This window comes from Phyllostomus discolor, chromosome 8 (assembly GCF_004126475.2).
Source record: "Phyllostomus discolor isolate MPI-MPIP mPhyDis1 chromosome 8, mPhyDis1.pri.v3, whole genome shotgun sequence".
Lineage (NCBI taxonomy): Eukaryota > Metazoa > Chordata > Mammalia > Chiroptera > Phyllostomidae > Phyllostomus > Phyllostomus discolor.
In genome coordinates, this window is record NC_040910.2 from 111,596,866 (window position 1) to 111,606,796 (window position 9,931).

A 9,931-nucleotide genomic window follows, 5' to 3' on the forward strand; every position below is an offset into this window, starting at 1 on the left:
TTATTTATTTATTTTTAGAGAGGGAAGGGAGGGAGATAGAGAGGGAGAGAGAGAGAGAGAAACATCAATGTGCGGTTGCTGGGGGTTATGGCCTGCAACCCAGGAATGTACCCTGGCTGGGAATCGAACCTGGGACACTTTGGTTCCCAGCCTTCGCTCAATCCGCTGAGCTACGCCAGCCAGGGCTTAATAAAGTCTTTTAAAAAATAAAAATAAAGCGCAAGGTACAGGGAAGGGGCTCTTCTCGCCTGCGTCTAAAGGGGATACTCCCCTACACCCCGCCTTTGGCCAAACCTCCTTCTTTTTCCTAGCTAGGATGGCCCTGGTTCCTAAAGACACAGTGTGCGACTTTGTAACAGGCTCCCTTGGCATAGCCATTTCTTAGGAGTTTCTCGGAGAAGTTCAAAGGCGAAAATAATGCTGTTCGGTGAGGAGGAAACGTCAGAGCTCTGACGCACGGCCTCTGGGGCTCAAGGAGGCAGCCGGGGAGGAAGGCGCCCCAGGCAAGGACAAGGACTCCGCGGTAACTCGACTCTCTGGTCTTTCTGGGGCGCAGTGTGCTCTGCCCCCTGGGCCGTCCTGGCCAGCGGCAGCGGTGCTTGTCCTGGAACCTTGAACCTGGGTCAGAGGCCTGCTGGAGCCCCCGGGCTGCCGTGGCGCTCTTCTCCCGGGCACCTGGGAAGGCCAGCTGGGCCCTAAGGAACTCACCTGATGACATTTCCTCAGTCTCTGCGAGACACCGGTATCGGCAGAAGAGCCCTCGTTCATTTTCTGAGCTCTTCGCTTTCCCTTCTCTGGCACGTGTTAGGTGTCTCACCTCTCACGTGCTCTCCTTCTAGGGGGCGTGAGTCTGATGGAAGGAGGTGGGCGCCACGGCCCCGTGTCTGAGTGGCATGGACACCACAGCCCGGCGTCATAGTAACAAGAGCTACCCAAAGGAAACATGACATGAAGTATAGGGGTTTGCTGGTGAATTCATTTATTTTGCGCTTATTAACAGATGACTACATACTGGACTCCTGAGGTAGGAACGGTAAACTGGTGTGTGACTATGGGACAGAGGGCAGACACACTGGCTACCGAGACTTTCAGGAGGGGGACCTAACCGGTGTGCGTGCCAAAAGGTTCCCCGTGCCACGCTCCCAGCACGGCCAGGAAGGCCCCTGGGATAACATGGGGCGGGGGCACGCCCAGGCAGCCTCGGGAGGCTGAGGCTGAGATTCGAGCGGGAAAACCACCGTGGCCACCGGAGCCCCACGGGGGAAGGGTTGAGACCCCGTGGGCAGATTGCGCTGTGTCCACCCGCAATGCTAATAATCGTGGCAAAGGCACTTTTTGGAGAGGTTTTCTGGCTTGGCGGGACACTTATTTTTAATGCTATTTCCCTGACACCAGGCAGTGTCCGGGCTGCGGGCACAGTGCCGGGCCATGCAGAGCAAGTCCTGACCCCCGGGGTCACCCTCCTAGAGCAGAGACAGAAGGAATCACTGAATTTGGTAGTGAGTGGCGCTGTGAGGACAGTGAGGGGGGCGAGCCTTGCCAGGGGCATCCTCTCTGAGGTGTGGCCAGGTAACAGGAGGAAGCACACCGTGGGGAGTGCTGGCAGGACCTGGGCCAAGCCGCAGAAACCAGAAGGGCAAGGTCCCGAGGCAGCACCCACTTAGTGCTCGTTACGTCCGGTACAAAGCAGAGCGAACTGAGGGGCAGAGGGCGGAGGGGTAGCTCGTGTCCAGTAGAATCAAACCCGGTGAGCCAGTCAACCCCTCCACCGTGAGAGAGGTTGAAAGAGAAATAAAACAATTTTATTGTCGGGCAAGCGTTCAACCAGGGTTCCAGATGGCTCTACTACAAGACAAGGACATCTCGACCTTTACACAGGCGGTCTGACACAACCCCTCCCGAACACATCCGCGAGCTGAGCAGCCGCTGGTCCTCCAGGGAGGAGACTGGACTACGGGGCTCGTCACACGCTGAGTCCGTCCCAACTTCGCTGGGCGGCTGGGGTGCCGTCGACTTACGTTTCAAAAGGCTTCTGGTCCTTGGGAAAGGTGCTCCAGGGTCTGACAAGAGGATTCTCTTGCTTTAAAAAGGTTCATATACACTTCAAAGAGACGGAAAGAACTTACAAGTTTCCTAAAGCAAACACTCTAATGAAAGTCTTCTGTGTCGGGGTGTAGTTATTGCTTAATTTTCATCGGAGTTCAGTTTTTTGTCACCTGTTTATACAGGTGTTCCGACACTCCCCCGGCAGCCCCCAAGGCGCTGTGCTTGCATTTCCTGTGCCTGTTAATAACGCCAGACAAGGACAAACAAATGCAAACCTCTTAAGCTAGTAAATAAAACAAAATCTGTCCAAAAAAAAAATGAGTAAGAAAACTCATTTTAGGATGAGCTGTTGTTCTCAAAGGCACTCCAGTGGACAAAAGCCAAATGTCCCCCGGATTTCCCTCATTGCAAAAACTGGTTCGCAAAGCCAGCTTGAAACTGCTACTCCCTCCTGGGGGGTGGGGGAGGGGGAGGTCACAGTCAGAGAGCCGGCCGCCCGCAGCCGCCACTCCCACGCGCTCGACCCCATCAACAGCAGCAGCATTACAATTCTTGCCCTGGCTGGTGTGGCTCAGTGGATTGAACACCTGTCTGTGGACCCAAAACGAAAGCAAAAACTATATATATTCAGCTTATTGAAGTGTAATTCACATGCCATACAATTCGACTATCTAAAGCATACAATTTAATGGCTCCTAGTACATTCACAGAGCCGTGTGGACGTCACCACAATCAATCCTACACCACTTTCATCACTCCCCCAGCACCCCCTTCCCCTGCTAGTGGTCACTCCTCTTCCCCCCCACCCCACTCCCAGCCTTCTGCAACCGCTGGCCTACTTTCTGTGTCTGTCGATGAGCCGACCCGGGAAGTGGCATGTACATGGAATGACTCAGTGTGTGACCTTTTGCCTCTGGCTTCTTTCCCTCCGAGTGATGCGTTCAAGGTCCGTCCGTGCTGTTGCAGGTAACCACTTCATTCCTTTTCGTTGCTGAGTAATATTCCTTTATGGGGACACACCACTTTTATTTATTCATTCATCAGTTGATGGGTGTTTGGGTTGGTTCCACCTTTTGGCTACTATAAGTAATGCTGCTACAAACACTCATGCATGATGGTTTTTTGGTGGACATATGCAGTTTTTTTAAAACAGATTTACTGAGACACAGTTGACATGATAGTGTGTAATTGAAGGTGTACAATGTGATGACTTAATATAGGCCTATGCTGTGAAATGCTTTCCACTATGGTGTTAGCTCACACTTCTGTCTTGTCACATAACTTTCTTTTTTTGTGATGAGTGTGGACGCCAGTTTTCACTTTGCATGGGTACCTAACTAGGAGTAGAATTGTTGGGTCACGTGGCAACCCTTTGTTTAATCTTTGCAGGAAATGCCGCCATTTTCGAGAGCGGCTGCACCATTTCACATGCTCATCAAGAGTGTGTGATGGTTCCAACTTCCCCCTGGCCTCACCAATAACTTGTTTTTATCTTATCTGTTTTCATTTATTATTTTATGGCCTCCCCAATAACTTGTTTTTGTCTTATCTGTTTTCGTTTACTGTTTTATTACTATGGCCACCCTAGTGACTGCGGTGTCTCCTTGTGGTTTCGATTTGTATTTCAATAGCACGTTGAACCTAGTTTTCAAGTGCTTATTGGCCATTTGTAGATCTTCTTGGCAGAAATGGTATTCAGACCTTTGCTCTGTTTTGAGTTGGGTTATCTTCAGTCATGTGTGAGTCTCATCTTTTCTTCTGTCAAAGGAGAGCGTTACCTCCTTACTGAGAGTTGCAGGGGTCAGGGGAGCAGCGACTGGCAAGGCTCCCAGCGCTCTGTGCACGCAAAGCCCACGCTCTGAAAAGCTGGTGAACCTTCGGCTCACCTTGCCTGGAAAGTAGAGGTTGACTTGAGCTCCTTTCACATTTCATCATCCAGCCCAGCGCTCGCTCGGCATGAAGACAGGCTCCATGAATGTCTGAGGAGTACATTGTGCCAATTCACACCACTCAATATTCAAGCGTCAATCCCAGGTGCTCTGCCCCCTGGCTCCCATTTCCTTCCTGGGACCTTTTCTTCCTGGAACAATGTCCTTAATTTGATTCCCCTTGCCAGCTGCCTCCTCTCCTGACGTCTAACTTGCAGTATCATTGAAGCTGATTACAGGAGAACCAAAGGCGCCCCCGAACACAGCTCTGAGATGAAGATGAGTAACCTTTGAAGGAGTGAAGTGGCTGTCAAAAGGACCTGTCCCCTTTCCGAGAGCTCGACAAAAAGTCATTCAAGTACTGGGCGCGGTGAAAGAAATGAGGTTTTGAAAAAGCCTGATTGCATATTGACAGAGCTCTTCAGCACAGTTCAGTAACCCGGATGACCTAGCCTGCTCCGAGGCACGGCCCCCTTTCTCATTTGCAGAGGACCCCACCCCCGTCAGGCCCCTAAATCGAGGCTGGTGGCACCCCTCCCCAGGGGTGCAGAGCCTGCGGTGGGCTGGATTTGGGCAGCGGGATGGCAGCAATTTGAACATTCAGCCGAGTGCAGAGTCCGACTGACTACCGACTTACTCAGAGGCACTCTGCCAACGCCGGCTTCGTGCCCGGGGCAGAACGTGAAAGGGCAAGCATAGGTGAGAGGTGCGGCCCATCTGCCTTGCACCTCAAGCAGCCCGATACCAACGGCACCCCATGAGAAAACGGGTGTGTGCAGTTTGCCCAGGGGAAAGGATTATTTGCTGGATTTGGCCTTAGGCGCCGGGATAACGAGAATGTGGAAAACAAGGGGTGGAGGGGCAGGCGACACTGGATTCCATTGCAGGACGATGACCCCAGGTCACTCTAATGAGCCTGCTCTCGAACAGGCCCGGGGAGTGTTGGTGGAAGGTGGGGACGGTGCGGCCCTGGGGTACAGGCGCGGCTTGGATTTATCTTCGTACTGAGGATCTAGCACGGTGCTCAGGGGCTGGCCTGGCCTCGGAAGGGAACACAGCCCCGCGCGGGGCAGACCGCCAGGTCGCGCATCCAGTCGCGGCAGGGGACTCGGTGTAGGGACGCATCTCCAGATTTGCAGAGCTAGGGCGCCACCACGCCGTCTCCCGCTCCGAGGCAAACCCGGCAGCACGATACCGGCCGCCTCTGCGCACGGTCACCCCAACACCCCAACACCCCAGCATCCCGCAGGTGCTGCGGTGGAAGCCCGAGGCGCCAGCCTCGCGTGGACCGTTTAAGCCATCCCTCGCTCCTCATTGGACAAAGGCCCTTGTCCATCACTGAGGGACCACTACTGGTCGAGGGCGGACATCCGGGACGACGCATCTCGGTGCTAAGTGGGGAGGGGGCGAAGATGCAGTACCCAATGGCAATCAAGATCTTCGCTTCCGCAGAAGATTGGCAGACGCTCCAACCACTGAGGCTCCGCGGAGGGATCTCGTTCGTGGAAAATGATGCGTCCACTCTGCGGTCAGCGGTTTGTCTCGGTGCGCGTTTTTTCTCTTGGTATATAAAGTGGGAAATTAATTGACTCGTGAATGAAGCTGCGCTGCAGGCCAGGTGGTTCTTTCAACCTGTATTTTGGTTTTCAGCGAAGGCTCCTGACTTTGGTAGACTTTTCCAGGAATTACCTAGTCCTCAGGACCCCTTAGTGAGGCGCCCCCTGTCCCGCGCAGGATCGGAGCCGGAGTCACCCGCGCCGCGGCGCGCCGGAAACGGCGGCCTAATTAAAAGGCGGCGAGTGCTGTTCGGTGAATTCAAGCCAGGATCGAATGGATGGTTGTCAGTAGAAAAGAGGCAGAGACAGAAGCAGTTTACAGGGGGGAAAAAATGTAAGGAGCACTTAAAACGTTTGGATGGATGCTCAGCCTTTTTCATAGTAAGAAAAATGCGAATTAAAACCACTGAGCTAACATTTCTGACCTATCCGGTTGGTAAACATCCAAAATTGAACAAGGCACTGCGTTAAAAATCAGCGTAGAAACTGGCTCTGTCACGTGTTGGCTGGTGGCGTGCACGTTGGCATGGGGTGGGGGATGGGTGCGCAGTATCACGAAATAACGTGAATGTAGGTTTGAATCAGCGGTCCGTTAAAGGAATGGACCCTGAGAACACGCTTCCACGGGTGGTCGCCCAAAGTCCTGTTCATAGTGGTGTTTGAAGTAGCACAAGATCGGACACGACACGCGCGTCCCTTAGTAGGGAAATGGCTGGACGAACCGCGGGGCTCGGCCCCGTGCACGGTTGTTGCTGCACAGCAGCCTTTGCAGCGTGGGGAGAGGTGCGGGGGCCGGTGGTGGTCTCTGCAGAGTGATTTCCAGAGGCATTGTGAAATGCGCACTGCTACCTTGAGCAAAAAGCAGGGCAACAGGGCCCCGACCAAACAAATAAAAATGGTTTACTCGGAAGGAGTAGAGGCGGTGGTGGCGGAGAACCTGGGGGAAGCCTTTGAGGGGAGGGGGCATTAGAAGGAAGTGATAGTAACGGTCATTGTAAGAGAAAACCAAAGACCACAAAAATCCGTGGCGATGTGCATTTGCTCAGCTTGGCCACTGCTCTCCTGGGACCCAGTACTAGTCCCTGGCAGGGCAGGCGTGCTTGGCCGGGTGGGCCTCAGGGTACTTACGATGGATGGGACCTTGCTGTCCCTGGGGCCCAGGGTATCTGGAGGAGAAGAGGGCAGAAGGGAAATGACTTTCACCTGCTTCAGGGTACGCTCAACTCTCCTCCCACAGTGCAGAGCGGGGCCTGGCCGGGGATCCCAGACAGCGAGGTTGGTGAGGCCCATGGGTGACTGTGGGTCTCGGCCACACCAGCCACGCCGGCAGCCCTGCGGTTGCGGCTCGGGTGGAGGCAGAGCCTCTCGCTGCTGTTCGTCAGTGCCCGGTAACACAGACGCCACGTTGTGCCTTCAGAACACGAGGCCCCGTCTTACACCTGACGTTTTCCAGGCCCAGACAGCCGCCCGGAAGATACACTTTGTCACACTGTGAGTACCGGGGGGGGGGGGGGGGGGGGGGGTCCTTTGGACAAGTGGATGTGCTTCTGATCAAATTGGGAAGAACAAAACAACCTCAAAGTGATCTGTTCTTAGGAAAACTTGACATTTTCAGATTTTTTAAAAGATTTTATTTATTTATTTTTAGAGAGGGAAGGGAAGGAGAAAGAGAGAAACATCAATGTGAGGTTGCTGGGGGCCGTGGCCTGCAACCCAGGCATGTGCCCTGACTAGGAATCGAACCTGCAACACTTTGGTTTGCAGCCCGCACTCAATCCACTGAGCTACACCAGCCAGGGCTCAGATTTTTTTAAAAAATGGAAAACAAGTAAAAATCAGCCACAGAGTGGGGCGGAAGGCTGGGTGCACGGAGCTCACGGCAGGCTTGCCCTTAGCTGTAGCCTGCTCCTAAAGCTGCTTGGGTTCCGTGTTATCTTCGGTACGGCCCCCGGAGACGGCAGCCACTCGGAGGGCGGGAAGCGAGGAGACACTAATTTTGTCCGGGTGATGCAGTTACAGACACCTGCAGGGAAGGAGGCGGCCCTGAAAGATCTCTGGCAAGGAGAGTTTGGTAAACAGAAATGGACTGTCTGTGGCCGTGGCTTGTAACCCACTGCAGGTGTGTGATGGGTGACAAGTCGCTGCCATTTGTGTGGGCACCTCCAGAGTAGGGCTCCCGGGAAGGGCAGTGATTGGACGGGGCGAGGGGTGGGCGGGAACTCCAAGGCTCTCACGTGGTGCTCAGTGCTGGTGGAGACTGCGCCCTGAAGTCTCTGAACCTGCAAACCTGGCGAGTTCATCCTGATTGGCCTGTCGGCCCCTGTGGCCCTGGCCCTGGCCCTGCGAGTGGTAGGGCCACAGTGGCCGTGGCCTGCCGTGGCCCGCCTTGTGGAAGTCTGACCTCTCCTTCCTCTCCCCCTCCCGCCTGCTCGCTCTTTCTCCGGGACCGTTTGGATTCAGAGGCCCTAATGCCATCGAATTGTCTTCCTCTCGGCACCTGTGAACAAACAGGGTGTTTCGCCCCGGTTTTGGATTGCAGGGTGGGGTGTTGTCTCAGGTTGTGGGTTAACGTTCTTGCTATAAACTCCAGGAAACTCGTAAGAACGGGTCTGAATCAGCAGGTGCATTGTTTTCGAAGGTACTTTGATTTCCCCCACCAGTGGCAACACTGGTACCGGGGGCGGCGTACGGGTGTCCGTTTGAGATGGGTTGTAGGGGGACTCTCTGGCTGCAGGTGGACTCGAGGGTGTCCCAGTGAGGCCGATGAGGTGACGGGAACGGTGTAAACAGGAGAGGGTGCTTATCTGAGATGGCGTCAGGGCCCCCAGCAGTCTTGGGGGCCAGCGGGGCTTCCTAGAAGCTCCAGTGACCCCGGGGGAGTGTCGCGTGTCCCAGGTACTCCAGACACTTGCTTCCAAGTCCCTGGCAGGTGACAGCGATCCTGGTGTCTGCCCAGTTCCACCCGCTGTCCCTCCCTCACAGGGCCCAGTGGGGTCCAGTTGCCCCTCCTCTGAGTGGCCACGTGTTCAGGGGACCTGGCCGCTTCCCCCGGCATCTCAGCCAGCCCCGGCGGTCTGTGCCGGTCCCCTGCTGAAGCGCGGACACGTGATGTCTTCTGGCCAACTGGCACCTGAGGGGAGGGCCAGTTCCCACAGTCCTGGAGACACAAGCAAGGGGTGGCGACCCTTTGGCTGCCTCTGGACGTGACACCCGGACTCCTACGGCCACCTTGCAACCTCGAGGAGAGGTGGTCCGTGACAGAACCCCACATGGTGAGGAAGGCGGCACTGGGAGCATCGCAGCCCGAGCCTGGCCCTCCCGGGCCTGCGGCCTCTCCACCATGGGCCCCTCAGGGACCTAGTGTGTGTGTGTGCGGTGTTCTGGACAGTCTCCAGCATGGAGAGTCTGGTAGACAGAAAAGGGCTGGGGCAGGCAGAGAGGGGAGCATGGTGCCAGCGCTGCTGTGCGCAGCCTGGGGGCCCGGCCACTGCGTGCCTCCAGGGGACAGGGAGGTAAAACCATGCGGGGGTCCCCGAGACCCCAGAAAGGGAGCAGACATTTCTCTAATCATACAAGTTTTAAAAAGCATGCCGAGAAAGATACAAATAAAATTTGAAAAAAGTAGAAAGCACTGACATTCGGCTACGACAACAGACACAGCAGCCCCTCCTGCCGCGCAGATGGTCAGCAAAGCGGCAGGGGGGGATCACAGCGCCGGGGGAGGGGCCCGGGGAAAACTGTAGCCGGCCCTGGGGGGGGCGCGGAAGGAGGGCGACCGTTCCCTCCGCTGTCACCTGAGGTGCGTCAGATGCCGTGGCTTCACTTAATTCTATGTGTTGATTTAGGTCCTTTGTGTTTTTTTTAAAGATTTTATTTACTTATTTTTATAGAGAGGGAAAGGGAGGGAGAAAGCGGGGAGAGAAACGCCGACGGGCTGCCTCTCGCGCGCCCCCCTCTGGGGCCCCGGCCCGCAGCCCGGGCACGTGCCCTGACCGGGGATTGAACCGGCGGCCTTTTGCTTTGCAGGATGACGCCCAGCCCACCGAGCCACACCAGTCAGGGCTGTTTTAGTTTTATTCCAGCAAATAAAAAATATTTATAAGAACTTTGTGGGCCCTCCCTCACTCAGTTGGCTATGAACTTCCCACAGCGGGGTGACGGAGACCAGGCTCGAGCGGCACCCGGTAGCCCCTGACGTTGCCGTCGCCCCGCGCACGCGCTCAGCGACTCGCAGGAACGCGCCGCGCTCGCGCCCTGTCCCGTGAGGCCGGGTCGGCGTTCTCTGGGCTGCTGCCCCGTGCGGTGCCCCGCCCCGCACGCGTGCCCGCCTTCGCTGGAGGGCTCAGTCTCCGGGAAGGCGGGCGCCGCACCCCATCGCCTCGTTCTCCCGTCTGCGGTGAC

At 55.7% G+C, this 9,931-nt stretch overlaps 1 long non-coding RNA gene across 2 annotated transcripts; it reads left to right on the plus strand.

The window, feature by feature from the left end:
* Window positions 1-5,526: 5,526 nt before the first annotated feature.
* LOC118502258 lies at window positions 5,527-8,898 on the plus strand. Of its 2 annotated transcripts, none has more exons than XR_004904972.1 (3): window positions 5,527-5,642; window positions 6,768-7,021; window positions 8,513-8,898. It is a non-coding gene; the product is annotated as an uncharacterized LOC118502258 (long non-coding RNA). The 2 variants fall into 2 exon arrangements; XR_004904971.1 differs by lacking the exon at window positions 8,513-8,898 and adding an exon at window positions 7,991-8,001.
* Window positions 8,899-9,931: the final 1,033 nt, after the last annotated feature.